At 42.0% G+C, this 21,748-nt stretch overlaps 1 protein-coding gene across 1 annotated transcript in view; it reads right to left on the bottom strand.

Moving 5' to 3' along the window:
* Ptn (pleiotrophin) overlaps window positions 1-20,893 on the bottom strand; it is a 91,584-nt gene extending 70,691 nt beyond the window's left edge. Inside the window, exon 1 of the mRNA XM_051151730.1 lies at window positions 20,583-20,893. The gene's annotated coding sequence lies outside the window, so the exon portion shown is untranslated. The remainder of the gene's footprint in view (window positions 1-20,582) is intronic.
* Window positions 20,894-21,748: the final 855 nt, after the last annotated feature.

The raw sequence follows: 21,748 nt of genomic DNA, 5'->3' as shown, positions 1-21,748 counted from the left end.
CATTCAACCGGACACTATGGAAACCAACTCTAATAATTAATTGGGGGAAAGTACAGCTGATCTGTGGCCTATTATAAATTGTGTCCAATTACCAAAACCCCTCTTCCCACTGTTTGTAAAGGGATGGAGAAGCTAAGATATAAAAAAAAACCCAACATTTATTTATTATGTTTTGATAAAGCAAAGATAGTGAGATTTGAAGGTTTGGGGGAAGCTTAGCAGGACTGATGTGAGAAGATTACTCTCTTGGCTCTTGTGGAAAATTGATAGTGGGCAGCGGTTACCTTTTCTTTCCTTGGAAAGCTGTTCAACACCTTTCTAGGTTTAGATTGGCTTCCACCATTTCACTCTGCACTCTCAATGTTGCAAAACAGAACCTGAAATCCCATGAAAGTGATTTTGTTGCGAGCTTCAATTCCTTTGGGATCAGCTTCATCTCCTTTTGTCAGGCCTCTGCTCCCCGCTTGTATGGATTAGTCTGTCCTCTGTCTTTGTAGCACATGCCCACTGCATACAGAGGATCTCTCATACACAGTGTCAGTGTATGATCTTCTCAAAGGTATTGCACTCTGTTTACGTCTGCATTGAGTTTCATCTCCTGTTAAATTCCTTCTCCTTTCCTGTTTGCACTTCCATGTCTGTTGGCCAGTTTCTTTGGATTACCCACTTCTGAAAAGGTGTCTTATTCAGTTTCTTCCTGGGAGATAAGGAGACCAGCATACCATATGCTTTGTGTTCTGTGCCTAATGTGAATAAAAGACCTAAAGTGGTCCACAGCGCATGGACAATGAAAGGATATGACTGGCCAGTAGCTGTAAAGCATATTTGTCTTAGGAAAATACACATGTTACTTTTAGCCCATACATGAAGGTATGACTTGTGTTGTTACACAACTGGTGTCAACTAATTCAGCTGTGTAATGGATCCAAGCAAAGGGAAGATTGCCAGTAACTAAAAATATTACTTCTCTGTCAAATTTTCCAAGTGACCTTCGTGCCTTTATATGTGGAATAATATATTTTATAAACAAGGAAAATTAGGTTCTTAGAAGTGACTTAGGAAAGAAGGATAAGCTTTCTTAATGCCCTTCCACTAAGATACACAGCAAGAGACTTCACGCACAGATTTAGGAAAGCAAACAGGGAAGTTGTAGATAGTATACAGGCATTGACAGGCAGGATCAAGTGTTTAAATCACCAGTTAGCTCTAACTTTCTCACAAATTAAAGCCACTGAGACTTAACCAAAACACAGCTTTCTGGCCCCACCTTTAGAGATCAGGGTGCTATCTGAAAATCTGGATTTCTAAGGAGCTCCTAGATGACCTAACATCACAGCAGGGACCACATCTGAGACCCTCTGTTTTAGACACAGACAGAAAGTCATTCCAGCGGGGGAAGAAGAAAGAACCAGAGTGCCTGAAGCAAGAGCTCAGTCTAGGAATCAAAGCTTCAAGGAAGCCAGAGGTCTTCTCACCTGGGTTTATAACTTCATAAGAGCAGAGAGACTTGAAAACTTCAAATAGTTTAATTAGAAGACAACATTAGTACCTGTTAAAATCTAAACCCCTTCCCAGATCTAGCCAATGGTCAGAACATTCTCCACAGTTGAGTGGAGAGTGTGATATGACTTTCTCACGTACTCTGGTGCCTCACATTTGACCATGTCCCCTGGAGGGGGAGACCTGGTGGCACTCAGAGGAAGGACAGCTGGTAGCCACGAAGAGACTTGATACCCTATGAGAATATACAGGGGGAGGTAATCCCCCTCACGAACAGTCATAGGGGAGGGAGGAATATGGGAAAATGAGGGGGGGGAGGAATGGGAGAGGATACAAGGGATGGGATAAACATTGAGATGTAACAAGAATAAATTAATTAAAAAATGGGAAAAAAAAGAAAATGTAATAAAAATATTAAATAAAAAATAAAAAAATAAAAAAAAATCTAACTTAGACCTGAAGACCTCCTGAAACAACTTTAATATTTTAATATGCCCTATTTTTAATATATGCTGAATACACACACACAAGGTTCTCAAACCTTTCTGTTGATGCATCATTTTTTAGCATTAAAAACAAGTCTTTGCGCGTAACAATTAATGGGGGAAAAAAAGCATGAATTTGAAAGACAGCACAGAGGAGTATATGAGGCTTGGAGGGATGAAAGGAAAGAGAGAAATGATAAAATTATATTATAATTTCAAAAATAAGATAATTTTTACTGTAGTGTTCCTAAGGCCTCACCTTTAGAAAATTGATTTCATAGTGATACACCTGAGGAGATCGTAATGTAGGCAAACTGTCATTTGTTTGTTTGTTTCTTTGTTTGGGGGGTTGTGGTGTTTGTTTTGTTGTTGTGTTTGTTTGTAAAATTAAAGGTCTCTCTAAGAAGTCCTAGCTGTGCTGGAACTTACTATGTACCACAGGCTGGCCTTCTGCTCACAGAGATCTGTCTACCTTTGCCTCTTTCTCCTGAGTGCTGGGATCAAAGGTGTGCACGACCATGCCCAGCTAAACTGTTCTTTTAAAAGTGATGCTTTGGGCCAGGCATGGTGGAGCACGCCTTTAATCCTAGCACTTGGGAGGCAGAGGCAGGCTGACCGCTGTGAGTTAGAGCCAGCCTGGTCTGCAAAGTGAGTCTAGGACAGCCAAGGCTAAACAGAGAAACCCTGTCTTGAAAAGCAACAACAAAAACAAAAACAAAAAAGGTGATGCTTTGAGGTCAGTAAGGTAGCTCAGTGGGTGAAGGTGTTTACTACTAGGTAATGCAAACCTGATATCTGAATTAAGTCCCTGGAACCAAAGAAAAAGTAAAGGTAGATAGCTAACTACACGTGCACGCACACACACATACACACACATGTGCACACACACATACACACCACACATCACACACACACACACATACACGCATGCACTCACACATACATACACTAAATTTCAAAAATAAGAAAGAGTATTAATGAATGATGTCAGCAGTATTTTGAGTCCCACACTCTCTATGGACCATACATAATAATTCCTCCCAGAAGAGCCTATGAGGCAGGTGAGGTAACTGCCATTCTCTCCCTTTGCCCAGGAACTCTGTGTGGACATCTCCATTTGCAGAACCTCGCCATTCTAATGTATAGAAAAGATGATCATAATCAAATTGTTTTTATAGAATCTGTCAAGGGTTATAATGAGATAAGATGTAGGAAAACAAATTTTCCAATAGCAACACAGTATGTTGCTATTAGTTATGACTGTCATTAAAGAAAAGTCTAAACAAAATGTTTCCTTTTAAAATAGCAAGTGGGTCACTAGAGTGGATTCATCTCACCCTGGTGGAAACTGAGCTGTTCCAAGGAACCAATGAGGCAAACCTTCCATGAATCTATTATTTTACCCTCCTGGGCCAGAAGTTGTTGATTAAAGGCTTTCATCTGTAACCACAATGAATATAACAGATTCTAAGATAAAAGGCTTAAAAAAAAGGCCTCGTCTAATCTGGTTCCTCAGGACACTTCCTGCCTCTCCTCAATCATGATTAAATTGAGGCTTGGAACCGAGACAATTCTTACTTCCTGGGCTTTCTTTTCAGTTAACCAAGCTGGACAAATAGCGTTTAAGGAAGAAAAAATAAAACCCGATCTGTGTCCCCTATCTCCCTGCTCTCACTGAGAGGAAAGAACCTGGAATGGGATGAAGGACATGGGAGAAAGGAAGGAAAGATTTTAGGTTCCCCACAGGGCATGTGGAGGGACAAAAGTCTACCACAAAACACCAGCTGTGTTGCTGGAGATCCTCCCAGAACAGGATCATTGGGGCTGCATCTGTCTTCGACTACATCCCTAAACCATGCTTATCCACAGACTGTGGTCAGTGTGTACTGAGCTCTGACTGTCTGGCTTTCACTGCCATTCCAGGGCTGGATTTCAGGAGCAACTCTATCTTTTCCACTGGCTATGGAAGTAATGACAAAGCAGAACACTCTCCTGACACAGGAAAAGGAACAGTGTCAGGGGAGATGGGTGTCTCTATGAGTGACTTGGTGAGTACAAGAAGCGCGGATGACAGATGACTCTCCTGTGTCATCTGGTCTCTTCTGGAAGATTTCGTATTCATCTGAAACATCTAGACCTGACTTTCATGTTTTCTTAAATGTCCGTGGTACCTGAGGAATCCCTACGTCTTCCAGAAAATACAATTACTAGCATGGTCTTACCACATTTCAGGGAGATCATGCTTAAATTATGCCATTATGATCCTGAGATCATAATTGGTGGCAGCCAGATTACCACCAACCAGGGGTTGCAAGTCTGAAGCTGGTTCCTCCTATAACTCTTAGGCATCAAGAATGCCAAAAAAGCTCAGAAACACCGAGAAAGCCTGTGCACAGGTCCCACTCAGGCCCAGTGATAACCCTGCTTTGCATAATCCCCTTAGACAGGACTGCCACTTCTCCTCCCCGTGAGCTCTCCTTACATATGCCCACTTTCTCATGATGGCTGAGTCACAAGTGGACTGATTTCAGGGCTTCATTTCTGATTCGCTTTTAATTCACTGATGTTCCATGAGGGTTCTTCTGTCCCAGACTTTTTCTTTTGTTTTACAGTGCCTGGCCAAAGGATCCTTCCTAACTCCCAACTGACACCCAGGCTTGGGCGGTTCATTCCATTTTACTCATCTGTCCAACTATGATCGTGAAAAACAGTAACCTTAAAAGTAACCTTAAAAGACAAGTAGGGAGGACCAGTGAACTGTTTCCAGAAAAGAATGAATTAGGCATTCACACCATCATTTCTGCCTTAAATATGCTCCCTACTCAATATGCTTTAATCACAAATCAAAAGACACTTTCTTCTGGAAGCCTCCTTTGATCCATGTTGCTGATTTAAATATCTTTCCTAGATGCTTTCAATATGCATATCTAGACCACAGCACTGATGAGCTATTGATATGCCAATGTAATGCCCTGTGACTAGATTGTATGATCTGGGGTCTGGAAATAAACATATTTATGTCAGTATTCCTGATACTTAACGTAGAGCATATATATATATATATATATGAATATATATATTCAATACAGAGGGAGGGAGGGAGGGGGAGGGAGAGGGAAGGAAGGAAGGAAAAAGAAAGGGAAAGAGGGAAAGGTAGGGAGGGAGGGGGAGGAAAGGAAGGAAAAAGAAAGGGAAAGAGGGAAAGGTAGGGAGGGAGGGGGAGAGGGAGAAAGTAGGGAGAGAAGGGGAAGGGAGGGAAAGAGGGTTTTATATTAAATAGACAACATAAAACCCAAAAAAGTTTTGGAACAAAATATGAAATAATAGTATTTACCAGGGCAATAAAGACAGTTTTCATGGAAGATGGCATTTAGGCAAGGGACTAAGTTGTGAACAATATTTCTAGGTCGAAGGTTTGGAGGGAGGGTGGTATACAAAGCATTCCCATTAGGTCATAACCCAACTGTCTCAGCTGTCTCTGTCCAAATCTTGACCAGGTTTCTTCTCATGCCTTGCTCTTGAGCCTCAAGGCTGCTTCACCTGCACTTAAAGGGCCATACCATTATTTTCAATATGTCCCCCCAACTCTAATGTGCATTCCTGAATACTCTGCCCAAAGCAAGCCCATTTCTCGTCGACCGACACCCCTCACTTTTTTGGTCTGTTACTCACTTTCCTCACTGCTTGACAATTTATCAACAGAAGCAACTTAAAACAGGACAACTGTGTTTTGGCTCACCGTTTTAGTCCACCAAGATGAAAAGTTAAAATGCAGTTCAAGGCAGGGGGAGCATGTGGCCAAGGCCCACTCCACCTCAGTAGACCAGAAAGTACAGAACCAGACTATAAGAGAGACAAGACAGTAATCTCAAAAGCCACCCCTAATGGCCTGTGTTCTCCAACTAGGCCCTAAGCCCACAGATGCCACAGCCTCTCAAAACACTACCACCAGCTGAAGGCCAAGCGCTCTAAACACAAGTCTGTAGAGGACATTTCACCTTCAAATCTTAACCCTGGGTGCCATTTCCAACGTCCCCGCCCCGCCTTCCTATCCTTTGCAATTCAATTCTGGGTTTTGTTCTAAATCTTACCCATGCTCCAACTTCCCTTTTCTCCCAGAGATGGTAAATCTTGCTCCTCTGAAAACCTTGATGGAATGGCTCTGTGCTTTTATTCTCTAACTGCAAATGTTCTTTTCTCTTATGAGGAATCTACACTAGGAATCTACAACCTACAATAACAGGCAAGGTCTTGTTGTAACAAGAACAAATAGTCTGTATTTTGGACAAATAGTCTGTATTTTGAAAATCCTCTCTACTCAAGTGTTCCTCTCAGGGTAAGCCCAGAGTTCTGCCCTTCATGTAGATACTTTGTTATGCACATTCTAGAAGAAAGGGGGGTTGGCTATAATAGATTTAAGGTTTAATTCCATGACAGGAGAGGAAATACAATTGTCATTTGCAACTAGAAACCACTGACTTTGTCCATGACATGATGTACAAGTTCCCATTTTCCATTCTGATGTGCTCCTGCTCAATGGTATGAGGATTGGCTACAACAATGTGCTCTATGGCTTAAAAAAAAAAAAAAAAAAGGAAGATAAAGGAACTTGAATGTTTCCACTATAAAGAAAGGGCATTTGAACTTTCACACAAACTCTGGTGCCTCATATTTGACCATGTTCCCTTGAGGGGGAGACCTGGTGGCACTCATAGGAAGGATAGCAGGTTGCCAAGAAGAGACTTGATACCCTATGAGCATATACAGGGGGAGGAAATCCCCCTCAGTCACAGTCATAGGGGAGGGGAATAATGGGAAAATGGGAGGGAGGGAAGAATGGGAGGATACAGGGGATGGGATAACCATTGAGATGTAACAAGAATAAATTAATAAAAAAATTATTTTAAAAAGGGCGTTTGAAAAGCTATGTATGTTTAACCTGATCTCAACATTGCACAATGCAGCCATGTACCAAAATATCACATGGAGCGATATGTGTGTGTGTGTGTGTGTGTGTGTGTGTGTGTGTGTGTGTGTGTGTGTGTGTGTGTGTAATTTTTATGTTTTATGTTTCCGTCAAAAAGTACATTTCTACCTATGGCTACTTCCCACTTCCTTGTTCTATTGATCGAATGGGGCTCTGGCTATTTTCTGCTCTTCCATGCAGCCAGACTAATGATGCCATTAACTGTGTAGACCTGCTCTTTGTGGCAGCTATATCATTTTCAATGCCTTTGCCCTCTTTCCTGTCATCCTGGGGCTTCCTCACAGTGGCCAGCCCTCCACGCTTTGCCCCCTCTTCAAACCTCATTAATAATAGTCTCCAAGCCAAACCATAAAAGACGTTTTGAGGGATAGAGGCTCAATGCTTCCTGTAACAGAGTGACCTTGTAGTTCACAACAGGCTGTAGGGCGTGGAGAATCCATCACCTATCCTTTCCCAGACTCTGCTCCTCTGTGCCCCACTGCTGGATGTCCGAGCTTAGCAGTGAATGCTTTCCAATGGGAAACTGTAGCAGGATTTTTCCCTTATCCTTTCGTCCCTATTGTATGTTCAGCTGCACTGTAGCTTGCTGCTAATCAAAGCCAGGGACTCTCATACACAAACAAGCACAGCATTGTGGCCTCCCCCGGGGCTGGAATACAGCAGTCCAACAATTGAGTCAGGTGATAGCAGGCCAGAGGATCAGACAACAACTCCTAGACATGCTCCTGCCTTGAGTCCCAGAGGAGCCCTCTCTTCAACACAGTCATGTGGAAACCACCATGTCAGGTAAATGGATGCTTGGGAAAACAACCACAAATGAATCCTTATGCAATAACATGCAGTCAGATGGGTCTCGGCTAACAGCAACATTCGTTATCCAATGCTGTGTTCTGAAAATATTAATGAGTTAGAAATAAATTAACAATGTGAGAGCCTGTTACCGGATCTGGCTACGAACAAGAAGGGAATATTGAACCAAATATTTGTCACTGAGTGTGCTATTGAATGTCTTTGTGTTAGATGCACTTGGACTACAATGTCAGTTCCACATCCTATGACCTTCTATGACATGACCAACCTGAGATTCAGGTCTTTTATTTGGAAGGGAATGGTCTTTACCCCCACAGAGTCATTGGAAGAATTTAGCAGAGAACTTAATGCAGATATCTAATATCATGCCACCCACTATAGAGAAAGCGCTCAGTAAATACCACCTGTTATCATTGACCCTAAACAGGGCTCAATAAACAAATAAACAAACAAACAAACAAATAAAGCTGGAAAATAATGAGAAACGGAAGTCAATGTTTTCAGTTTCTAGAATCATCTGGTGGCAAGGAAGAAAGTCCATGCCTGCCCTCGGAGTGTCGAGGAGCAATGCCTCAAAGGCAGTGGTGTATCTTACGTGTTTACTTATTAACCACATGTCTCTAAGCACAGCAGGGAAAGCAGCAGTGGCAATGGCCAGAGTGAAGGCTGGATACAAACTGGGTCTTTATTCAGTAGCAGGTGGCTGGGCTTTGGGTGAGTACAGCATACACGCTAGGACTGTCCTTTCAGCGCAAAGGATATAAAGCAGGAGAGAAAATTTTGAAGATGCCAAAGAAAATGAGCGCTCTCGTCACAATTTTCAGCGTGAGCATCCAGTTACTATTTTAACTTGTTAGCATGGATAGATACGTAGACATGGGTGAATTGGGGGGGGGGGGGTAGGAACTGCACAAAAGGTTGGTGGTATTCCTTCCAATGACAAGCATGGACTGAGTGTGTCAACTTCACTCTAGTTCAGGCAGTGACATGCTGAAAGTAGTCCACACGTGCTGCTAACCGTGTGGTAGAGGACATAATGACATAATGAAAAGTAGCTAAAAGTTACACAGCCACTGTGGCTCGTAATCCGTAGAGTTATTTTCTTAAATAGAAATATCTAGAATCCAAGATGATATAACAATTGAAGCAGCTTCATATAGAAACATCCAAGAGGAAATAATTCCAGTCGGATGCTGGGTCCTGGGATATATTTTAAAGTTTGTGAATTTGCTTTGGAGTATACTAACTCGTCTTTTTTATGTTCTGTCTTTCTAGTATGCACTTTGAATGACTCTCAGTTGTGTGTGGCCCTCCTTCCTAGGTTTTCCTCATTTCGGTGTAAGTCAGGTGTGCCTGATAAACCAGGCTCATCCTTTCTAAAATTACTCCCTGAGAAAAATTTACTACTGATCTTTAAAATGTTCCTATGACATGTTTGTTTCTCTAAGTCTCCAATACCAAAGATTCTGGGCTCGTTTCAGGTCTAAAAGAGTCCCCAACAAAACTGCCATGTTATGATGTAGGCTAGATACAAATATTCTAATATTCTCACCAAAGTGTAATTTTGGTTAAATGCTACCGAGAGGCAAGATAAGCCATCCCAGATCAGGTTTCAAGACTTACAATCCATTGCTGTTTGAGAAAAATAGCATTTAATTATTAAGTTGATATTTCTTGCTAAAGAAGAAACCCCACACTTTCTCTCATGAACCCCTTTCCAGTCACTGGTGCCCATGGTCCAGTGGATGATAATCATAAAACTGGCCATACCGTGATATTGATTTGAACAACAAATAAAGAAGGAGGCAATTTGAGATGAGAAGGTAAGAGAGCCATGTTTGCTTTTCATTAATTACATTAGAATTTTTGATAAAATGTCCAACCGTAAACTTCCTCTGAGTAGAAAGAACCTAGTCGGCAGTGTGCACCACATTTGGTACATACGAGTCAAGGCATAAAACGAAGTCAGGAAGATGATAGATAAACACTAGCTGAGCCCTGAACTAAAGGGGACCCAGATGTCCTCTAGCTCTGGAAAGAAGATCCCCTACACTTATCACACTTAGTTATCCTTTACTGAGGGTCAGATACAGAGGTGGATGAAAAGGATGCCCAGGCGAGCAGCTTCAAGGACTCCAGCTCTGGGTCCTGCACTCAGGATGTACATGTCCTGGTTGAGGCAGGAATCTTTATAGGCTTTGCTGACAGTACTTTACCTTCAAAGACTCCCTCTAGGAAGGTCAAGGAAGAGAGAGGGGCTGCTCCCCAGAGAGAGTATGGCTTCATGGGATTGTCATGGTAAGAAATATCTGAAGCCAGGAGATTGAAAAAGTGAGCAAGGCAAGTCATCCCCAGGGAAATTTCCCACTCAACACCACCCAACAAATACAATGGCAAGCTCCAGATCATTTGTCTGAGGAGGAAGAACCTTAAACACTGCTTAAATGGAATTTTTCTGAGTTCTGAAGTTATTTTCTGCAGGCTTCCAGCTTTGCTTTCTCCCCTTCTTGGATGTTCCCCTAAGACCTCTGCTCAAATTCACTTTTCTTTCATTCTCTTTTTTTCTTTCCATCTTTTGTGCAGCCTTTGAAGTCAACGGCTCCCATTTAACCTCTTGCAAGGGAACTCACTGGATGGATCATTAGAAGCCCACAGAGCCAGCCTGCACTTGGGAAATGTCTGCTGAAAGAAAGAAATTGGTAAGACTCCCCATCTACCCCTTTATTCTGCTGAACTGTTTTTGATCTGTATCCCCAAACCAAATTCATGCACAGCAGCCTTGAAGTACATCTTCAAACCCCCAGACATCACATATCAGAAGGGGATCCATCGTTTTCTCACCATCAGAACAACACTCTACTTAAAAAGAGTGAAAAACACTTAGGGCTAAAGTTGGTGGGAATCCTAATACTGGCATAGACAAGAAAGGCATTTGACTTTCACCCCTCCTCTGTGATCAACAATGTGGTTGTCAAACCCCAATTTGATCCAAGTCACTTTCAACTAAAGCCAATTGTACATTAGTCACTCCAAATAATAACAGAGCAAATAAATAACTCCCCTGAAGGCTGCCAAGCCCTGAAGCGACAGGCATCAAAGAGGTCTGCTGGCCTTGGAGCTTACCCACCTGCAGTGAGCTAGGCCCACCCTGAAACCCTGGAGCAGCTCAGAAGTTTCCCAGGCTCCAGGGACCAGCTGAGGAATTAGATGGGTCCTGGGAGGGACCATGCAGCCGTGTCTTCCCTAGGGAGAATTTCTCTCTTGACCACATGGAAAGGATTCTTTGGGTAAAAATGGAACACACTGTGCAGCTTGACCTTGAACTGGTACATGCCAATTCTTCAAGATAATTTGTTCCCATCTAAAGAAGCCATCCTTTGCTGAGACAGAGACTCTTCTTGTTCACTACGTGGGATGCTGGCTTGCATTTTTCTATTTGCATCATTTTAATAAGAATCTGTAACTTACTGAGCATTTTCGGGAGTCCAAATTACCCATATCAAGCTAAATAAATTGAATTTCCATTCTAATTAGCTCATTTGGTGAAAATAAATGTACATGTTAATGTGTATATACCTATTAAAATATTGCATGAATCAATTACAGTGTTGATAGAAATGAAGGGCACACAATTATGCACATAACTCTTTTTAGGTTATACCAGAAAAACTGAAAAAGTTTATCAGAGTGATGATACACAGTGTATATTAAAAGAATATAGGCTTTTCTCATAAAAATTGATTAAGCTGTACCATGAACATGTTTTTCTAGAACAGGAAAAACGTATTTTCCCAGGTATATTTGTTTTCCTAATAAGAAACATAGAGGAAAATGATTTTATATGATTTTAAGTTAATCAACTTAAAAGTTTGACCTACATTGATATTTTACATATTCTCAGACACTGTTCAATAATTAAATACCTAGAGTAAATTGGGAAAAAAGAGCATGAGAAGAAAGACTTTGTGGTATCCTTCTAAGATTTAAACATGCATTTTGGTTTTAAATTACTAAATTGCTTACCCTCTTTCCTACAGAACCATTAAGCTTCCTCATTTGAAGTATTTCTAAAGCTCCCATGCCCAGAGAAAACAGTGTGGGTTCTTTGTTTTATGGTAGGTTTCTTTTCTTTTTCTTTACTTTTCCTCTTCTTCTTTTTTTTAAGAACATGAATGTTTAAATCAGATTCCCCAGAGTTTTAGGGTATTTTTATTTTTAAGCCAAAGACTCTTATCATGGCTTATAGGGTATACTTGGTCAACTGTCCACTATGCTCACACACACACAGTATGTATTAAACACAAAGAATGTTTTTGCAATCAACCCAACCCTTGTGACTAGGACACAGAAAAGTCCAAATTCTCAACATATGAAGCAGACTATTATGAAAACATTGTCCAAAATCTTGCATAATATTCGCTTGTTTTATCATAAAAGTTTTTTCTGTTTCCTGAAAGTATTACCAATTATATTCACTGTAGATATGAATCTGTACTGCCTTTTCTCTGGGCATCCCAAAGTCTCTTAGGATGTCACAGAAAAAGATGATTTCTCCTTTCTATGATGACCCAGAAGAGAACAAAAGAATGGTAGAGTAGGTGTCAAATTCCAGATAAGACTAACACTAAGAAAATATGCTATTATATATACTGTTAATACTAAGGGCAAAAATCCACAATATGTTTAGCAATTTTTTAAAGGAAAATTTAGGAGACAACACCTGGATCATTTTATTTTCCTACACATGGCAATTCCAACAGAAGACGTGCTCAGGTGAGCCCCTGTGCATGGCACCAGGCTACTTGGCCTATCCCGGAGCTTCAGCCAAGTCAATAGCAGACCATGCAACAGTAACTGAGAAGCAATCAAACATTGCCACTGTTTGGAGATGAAAAGATCAGTGTGAGCACATATGGTTTGTAGCAAGAAGGTTTCCACCAAGGACCCTCATGATTTTCAATAAGCTACTGACACCTTGTATACAGAATTATAACAAAAGAACTGTTTGCTACACAAACCTAGGTGTCTTGCTGCTACTCAAAGCAAGTTTCCCAGCCATAAGTATTGCCATCACCCAGGAGTCCTAAGACATGATGTATCATCCATAGGGAGACCTAGGGTACCAGAACACTCATTTTGGGGAAATCCTTGGGCAACTGGCCTGAACCTGAAAGTCAGAATGGCACACATACTATGACAAAAACTCTAAAGACCCATAAGTGTGGTGATAATAATGAATTAAACAACCTAAAGCATATCCTTCAAGACTCTTTTTTTTTCCCCTGAGACAAAGTCTCTCTGTGTAGCCTTGGCAGTCCTGGACTCGTTTTGTAGACCTGGCTGGCCTCAAACTCACAGCGATCTGCCTGCCTCTGCCTACCAAGTGCTGGGATTAAAGACAGACGTGCCTCCAGGCCTGGCTTTGCTTGTTTGGTTTGTTTGTTTGTTTGATTTTTAAGATTTAATTATTTATTATGTATAGAATGCACATTAGATCACATTATAGATGATTATGAACCACCATGTGGTTGCTGGGAATTGAACTCAGAACCTCTGGAAAAGCAGTCAGTGCTCTTAACTGATGAGCCATCTCTCCAGCCCCCTCCTTCAAGACTCTTAAGAAGAAACTAGAGCACTGGTATTTAATAAAAAAATAGCCACGCCTGTTTCGGTTTAGCTTTTTTTTTAGGATTGTCTTCTCACTTTTTTTTTTTTAACTATGATTCAGATTTCCTTGTCTTATTTTCCGCCACCTCTTTCCTCCTCCTCCTCCTCACTTCACTGGGTCAAACTTACCTTCCGGCATCTTTAGCAATCTCTAAGCATTCTGCGAAAATGACAATGACAGTAGCAAAAGTGAGAAATGAGAAAAGACCGCATTTGCCTACATGAGTTTTAATAATATGAGCTTATGTTTAGCAAGGTGGTTTATAATTTGTGAGTGTTGTACCCACTGAGGAATCCGACTAGGCCATTAGCATTCCCATCCATGAGCTTTAAAAAAAAATCCCCAAATTTCAAAACACCTGGCTGCACCATCACATACTGGGCAATATACATGACAGTAGTGACCTGCTGGGGTCACTGAATGCACCCTTTATTTCCTTATCTTTACTGGAACCTCTATCAGCAGGGCTCTGATAGGACTTGGGTTAGGTTATGCATATGGCTAATGTCAGCCATTGGAAGCTCTACTTTCAATTGAGAGTCCTCTACATGAAAAGTTAGCTCCAAAGCTTGAAGGAAGTCTGGAGAGATGGCTCAGAGGTTAAGAGCACTGGCTGCTCTTCCAGAGGTCCTGAGTTCAATTCCCAGGAACCACATGGTGGCTCACAACCATCTATAATGGGGATCCGATTTCTTCTTCTGGTACTTATGAAGGCAGAGCACTCATATACATAAAATACATGAATAAATAAATGTTTAAAAGAAACTTGAGAGGAAAAGCCAAATATCCCAGGCCTTAAGTATACTCAGTTTTTGAACTTCAATTAGTGAGAAAAGACAGAATGATGTAGGAAAATAAAAAGAGGAATTTTTTTCAAAGATGCAGGAAGTGTCATGTAGGGAGTGTTAAAGAACAGAGCATGGAAGATAAGAAGTTGCAAGGAGTTGGTAGAAGGGGCACCTGAATATGATGCTGCCCATTTCTAGACCTCCCATCATATACCCTGGTTTTATGAGTCCTCCTATTAAGACAGAAACTCTGAAGACGTGCCCCAGGCATCTGGATGCTTACACATTGATTTCGTCCTATGAACATTGAAGTCCAAGACTGTTCTGGGTTACTTGACCTCTTATTATGCATATATTGGATTTTAGGTTTGATTTGACAGGCTAATGGGAGAAAAATTCAATTAATTAAACACAATGAGAGATGGTTATATTTGCTACAGGAAAAGAAAACATTCAAACTCGGGAGCTGAAGACATTTGTTCTCTTGCAGATACGTTCTTGAAAGGAGCCACATTTCTTTCTCTAAGCATTCCCTCTTCAGCCTACAGGAATAAATTTTTACAGATATATAAAGGGAAAACAAATTTCTTGAAATTCTGAGAAGCAAAGTCTTCATAGCTAGACTATAATTGTGGTGAAAACAATATGTTGAGTTTGTTATGGATAGAAGATCAGGGATTCTCTTTTTATTTTAATTTATTGCAATTTATTCAGATTGCATTTCAATTGTTACCCCCTCACTTGTATCTTCCCACCCCCACCCTCCCTCCTCCTTCTGCCCTATTCCCCTCCCCTAGACCTCTGACAGAAGAGGACTTTTATCCCACCATAGAACCAGACACAGCCTATCAGGTCTCATCCTGATAGCCTGCATCCCACTCTCCCTCCATTATCGAAGTAATCAACTGTCATAAAACATGACAATGTACGGTAAAGGTGGGAGGGGTGTTGTGAGGACTAGACCCTGCAGGTCTATAATGAAAGCAGTAACGTGAGACTTGGAGACGTTTCCTCTGGAAGCCTAAGGATGTCAATAATAAGACATGATGTTTGTTGTGAGGCAAGGGGCATAGGTAAAGAACATTGTGGAACTGGATCATGATTAGCAAAGAAAGTGGCTAGTAATCAGGTTTGAGTGTCTTTTATTCACTTGTCAGGCTTCTGTCAAGCATCTCTGATGGGTTTTGTAGGGTTCTGAAGTCGAGGAAGATGGGCCTTTTCTTTAAGGGATCAGATGTGGCTGAGTGGAGCTAATAATGATTGGGAACCATTAGCTAAATACTCTGATGGGAAAGAAGCTATTCTCTGACAAGGGTGATGGAGACAGAAAGAAAAGGACGAAGAACAGAAGAGAACTTTGTTAAGAACGTTGGCTTGGGCTAGTTTTTGTGGCTTTAATTTGTGACAGCTAGAGTGGGGTTGCTTTCTTTTCCTCCACGTATTTATTTCACTAGAGTACAATCATCTCCTATCTCGATAAGTCTTCCTGAGAAGGACACCCAAGGTGAGGCATCATACTTTACAATTATATTTATTATAAATAAACCCAGGCTGAATTCTTAATCTATCAGGTCCATTTTCATTCCTGCCCCATTATGAAGCAAATGTGAAATGAAAACATGAAGAAACGAGTTTATTTTGTCCTCCGTACTAAATCACAGATGCAGTTGAAATATGTACTTACTGTGATAAAGCCTACCATGGGCTACTTTTTCTCACTGGAACCACTTGGGATATAGGCCACAAGTGCCACATCTCCTGCTGTGGTTAACTGCCTTATGTGCACATCAAGTAGATCCTAAACTTCATGAGGGTGCATCCTTGTTAGCTTTATAACCACAACATACCATATGCTGATAGGGAGGTACTTAGGAACTGTAAAAGTCCATTAGAAATACAGCTACATCAAGTCTATATCAAGTTCTTCTTTAAAATAGCATTGGGCCACAATGATTCCCATCAGGTCTTATTCAGGAATAGAGGGAAGAAAGGAATGAAAGAAGCACGAGAGGGAGGCAGAAGAGGGAGGAAGAGGAGTGAGGGAAGGAGGAAAGAGAAAGGGAAGGAAGGAAGGAAGAAATGAAAGATGGAAGGAAAGAAGAAAGAGTTTAAGTGGGAACCTAGGGTTGTGTACACCTCTAATCCCAGGATGCAGGAGGCTGAGGTACAAGTACACTGAAGCAGGAAGACTGTGTGACCATCAGGTCAGCTTGAGCTACACAGGTAACTACCACCACCACAACCACAAAAATGGCAGTCTAGGGCTCAGGTTAGAGAAAAAAGAGACTTGTCTGTTTTTCCCATGGAGTCACAAAGGGCTGTGGAAGCACCGAGGCCCTAAGAAGCAGGAATGAAGATGTGGGGGAGAGGAATGGAGAAAGAGAGAGTAACATTTTTTAAGTAAATGTCCATACTTGGAAGCTGAGGGGTGAAATGAAAGTGAAGGAGAGAAGATGAGTGTCCAACGAGGTTGAGGAGAAGACTCACATCCTGGCGACCGACATGTCACAGGGATCACAAGGGAAGAGGGGTTAGCAGGCAATGTTGTGGTGTGGTAAGCGAAGCAAGAAAGGCAAAGTGCCACCAGATGCAGTCACCTCCTCAGAGACAGGTATACTGGACTCTGGCGGCTTGGGATTTGCTTTAGATGGATTTTTAATGAGGAATCTCACAAGTTAGCACAGCTTACCAGACAAGTGTATGAACAAAAAGCTAGAGACTTGCATATTCATGATTCAATAATTAATAAGAGGACTTCTCAAAGTTGCCAGTTACAGGGTTTCCCGTTGGTCAAGATTAATGCAACGTAGTCAATTTTTGTGGAGTTTAAGTGTCTAAGAATTCTACTCTTATGAAACCTATGCTTTCTTTTTCTATTTGAGATAGAATTTTATCTAAACCCACTACAGCAAAATGACTAAAACCACAAAGAGCATTAGGAAAAATTAAATTTTATTGCTCAGGATGTCTCAGGCATGAACTATTGCCTGTGTTGTCTCTGCCTAGCCTTAAACTTGGTTAGTGTGAGCTGCTGCATGATCAAATCCACAAGGGTGCTTACTTCCTTATAGCTGCGCTTCCTCAGATAGTGTGGTCACAATTATCCTTTCAAATGTAAGCGCCCTCCATTGCACATCATAAAAGGCGTGTTGTAGTTATTGATCTAGAAAGACTGTAACAGCAGCGCACAGACTGCTATCTACAAGTCTGGCTTGTAGTGCCTAGAAAAATGGCACAAGCAATGGTATCTTGGACAGGCCAAAAACAGCAAGAATGAAAAGACTTCCTAAAGAAAAATCAATGCCCAAATTCTTCTCAAGCCTACTGACCCAGGATGGGAAAAGCAAGCCCAGATCCCAAAGAAGAGGCCTATATCTACATGTCCCTTCGCCCCGACTCCCAGGGAGAAAGCATGACCTGTACAAGGGGACCCAAAAGCACTTCCACTTGTTCACTAGATCATTGTGCAGAGGAGAACGCATCCCTCAGCCAGCTCAGCTTTACGCACAGAGCATTGGGTCAGAAGCAGTCTAGGGCTCTGTCTTGTTGGATGATGCAGTGTAAAGCCGACTCCACACTAAGTCAGGGGAACTCGGGTGTAGAGCACACTGGCTGTCCCTGTCCTGGGCAGTTCAATTGAGCTTTATCATCAGTACAAGAGTCAAGGACAAGTTCCTTTTCGCCATGCTGCTATAGTGAGAACACGAGTGTTTAGGGAACTGGCATTTATAACCTTAATTCTGACTTCAACCTACTGTAAACATCACAGCATTTCATACATCTCAGGAAAATTCAGAGTGTCCCAAGAAGCACACTGAGGAATAATTAAAAAATCACCACCTAAAATATTTGAGTTCTAAGATTAACTTTGTTGATAGAAACAAACTATTAGGGGTCTTGTGTTATTTTCAGTGACTAAGTTTTGTAAAAATGTAAACTAGGTCATTAAATTGCAAGAAAACAATACCCATTAAAAAAAAATCAGATCTTGCTACATACTGCTATTTGTAAAGATCAAATAAGAAACATGAAAGCTGCCTGGAGGTGGTGATGCACACCTTTAATCCCAGCACTGAGGAAGCAGAGGCAGGCAGATCTTTGTAAGTTCAAGACCAAGCTGGTCTACATTGTCAGTTCCAGGACAGCCAGGACTACACAGTGAAACTCTGTCTCAAACAACCAAAAGAAAAAAGAAAGAAAGGAAGGAAGGAAGGAAGGAAGGAAAGAAAAGGAAGAAAGGAAAAAGAAACATGAAAACTTTCACCAAATAATTGAGTTTAGTTTTGGTTCCCAGTGTTATAGAAAGGAGTCCTGGAAGATAGACAATTACATATTATATAACACACAATGCAATCTGCAGTCAAACATGCTCTATCATCCCCTATGGAACGTCCTTTAGAGTCAGATGGTTAAAATATTATGTTAACAGTAGGTCTGTCTCTCTCACAGCTCTACCTCTGAGGGTATACAGTGTCTGAGCCACAGCTTGAATCCAGAATCTAGAGGGACTACAGCTTGCTTACAGATGGGGGGCGCTAGGCAAGGCACTGCACATACAGGCAGCTCACTACATGAGGGAGATGTCTTGACTTGGGTTTACGAACAGCAGGAGGAAGATTCCCTTCTTCTAAAGACTTTCATTCTAATGAGAAAATTTAAAAATTAAAAAAAAAACCTCTATAGTTCAAAGGGATGATACTGAGTTTTTTTTTTAATAAAATGATTTGAAGATCTCATCCTCTAATTTTGATGGGAAACAAGCACTACTGGCTGTCTGAACTGACTCAGGCCCCAAAGAGGAGTAGGATAACACTCACCCTAACTTCCCGTGAATTTAACTGGACTGTAAGTGTTTCTAATGACTTGGCCTTGAAGGCACATAATTTACTTTAAAAGGGACATAATGAATCTGGAAAACACCAGCCTTCTGTCCTGTGTTGGCCGACTTCTCTTTTGTTTCATTCTCATTACCTTTTAATATTCCCACAAAACAATTCATTCCCAGACGATCAAAGAGCTAAAATAGGCTCTGCTGTTTCATCAGTCCCACATTTGCCAGGGATCGTCAAATTGCTCCATTATGTTGTTAGTTCAAAAGCTTTTCTTTGGTAGTTCCTGAAGTGCTCCCAGGCCCTTCCCTCTTACTTACACACACACACACACACACACACACACACACACACACACACACACTTTCTTAAAACACTGGTAGTTCCAGGAGGAAAGGTGCTGACGGATTAGAACTTTCTTACTTTGTTCTTCCCCAAAATGTGCATTCCCTCTTTTCATGAGGCACCCACTGTGCTTCTGTGACCCCACTGCCCAGACAGCTCCAAAGCCCTCAGTAACAGGAGACAGGATTTCGTTAGCCCTCTGTGTGTAAACTACACGTGTGCTTTTGTACTTACATGCCACATGATATGCCACAGAAGTGTGTGTGTGTGTGTGTGTGTGTACATGCATATGTACAGGGAGAAGAAAGGTTATGTTTTATGCACAAAGTGAATACATTCCTCTCTAAATGTATTATGGTTTCAACTGGAATATCACCTTGGAAAGTCTAGTTATCTGCCAAATTAGTCTTTACAACGTCCTTGGTTTATTTGGATAAAACTGAAAATGTTAGTGCTTGTGTGCCCATCTGTTAGTGTAATTAGCACCCCCAAGAAAAGGTAGAATTCAAAGCATGTCTTTTGAAACTTTGCACTGAAATGCTTCTAGAAGCATTCCTGGCCAGGCAGGCGGCATAGGGAGGGTGGCTGCCCTGGAGAGAGGCTTTCCAGTAGGTAGGCACAGGAGGGGCAAGCTACCACACCTAGAGCAGTTGGTAGTTAGCAGTTGGCAGTGGGCAAGCTCTGAAGCGACCTCTCTCTCTCTCTCTCTCTCTCTCTCTCTCTCTCTCTCTCTCTCTCTCTCTCTCTCTCTTTCTTCTTTCCTTTCTCTCCTCTCTTTCTCTCTCTCCTCTACTGGGCCAGACACACCCACCCAAGCTCCAGGCTTTACAAAGAGCACAAACTTGTCCTCTCTCCCGCGCTTTGCATGCTCCAGCAGGTAGCAGGAATGCCATCCCCATGCACTCTCCATAACACAAAAGCGGCTTTCCGCCCTCCCATCCAAGCATACCCTCCTAACTAAGCAAACTCCGTCCTCCTCCCAAATTTCCCTCGGCTGCTTTGCCTTCTGGAGCAAGTACGTTTTGAAAAGCAGTCCTCTTAGCAGACTCCAGGCAGCTTCTCTCTAGCTCCAACTCACATATACTGCAGGCTGCCGGGAAAGTAGCTCTGGGAGTAGGCACACTCCACCAGAGACCCTTTGGAGAAATCCACAGGGTGCCTTGCACTTACTTTGGCTGGCAGGTGTCCTCGCTGACTAGCAGGCTGCCTTTGTTGCACAGTGCGGGCGAGGTTTCTGCAGCGGACTCCAGGTACTGACTGCTGCTCCTGGAGCCTGGGCGGCTGCGCTTTCCCCCCCTTCTGGACGGATGACTCAGTGCTTTCTTTCTTCCCCTCTCTCCACTTTGGATTTTCTTGTGCTCTGGGGCTTCCTTGGCGGGATTTTTGGACGGGAGGGCGGGGAACCTGATCCTGTCTTGACTCAATTACACCCTGCCAAGGAGGGAAATGGAGAATGGGAGGGATGAGAGGAGCCTGCGAGAGAAGGGGCAGGCTGTATGAGGGAGGGGGACAGCTCCCCCCGCCTCGAAATCTGATTGGGAAGCTTATGAAAAGCGGGCTACTCTGGGGGCAGTCTTTCCCCAAACGGATTTGCATGGAAAGACCAGGGGATATAAGACTGTATGTTCTTGGCATCCACCCAGGACCGTATTTCTTTTACAAACTCCCAAGGACCGTCTTTTTTTTTTTTTTTTTTTTTTCTCCCATGGGTCCAAACCTCGGCTTATCAAGGCGGATATCTTAATTTGGAACACTGATGGCATTTTTGACTACTGCTTTGGTCCGGCGCTTTTTAAAACACGAAATTCGGGGTTCTGGGCAGTTATGTGCAGCGGATGCCCCTGACCCTCTATCCTTAAAAGCTTTCCCTGCAGGGAGCCCAAGCTAACTTCAGCTGCTTAGTCGCAGCCCACCTGCAGTCATAAACCTGCAGAGCAATTTTTCTGGGTTGTCACAGGGAGTGACAGCTCTCCGAAAATTCCCAATTAAATGTCACTTTCCTTTAGGGAATTTTTCCTTTCTTGGCTTCTTTGGTGCCTCTAGAGTCACCTATTTTTGTGACACGCTTTTGGCAAAGAACATGAGGGGATAATCAATGCGGTTCAAATCCTGAGGTTTTCAAATCTGACTCAGGGTGGACTACCTGGCTTTCTGAGATCTGACCCTTTTTTAACCAAGGAGAGGATTAAAGTAACAGACCAGTATTGATTCTCACATAGAAATTTATGAAAAACGATGGAGTAAACCTCAAATTTACCTAAACATACTCAAATTATAAAATGGGTTCCAATTTCTCAGCATTCTGCAATTGCATCTCTTCAACTTGACTGAATTAG

Source organism: Acomys russatus, chromosome 10, assembly GCF_903995435.1.
Source record: "Acomys russatus chromosome 10, mAcoRus1.1, whole genome shotgun sequence".
In the NCBI taxonomy this organism is placed as follows: Eukaryota; Metazoa; Chordata; class Mammalia; order Rodentia; family Muridae; genus Acomys; species Acomys russatus.
The sequence above is the reverse complement of the archived record's forward strand: the minus strand, read 5'-3'. Positions and strand labels throughout refer to the sequence as shown.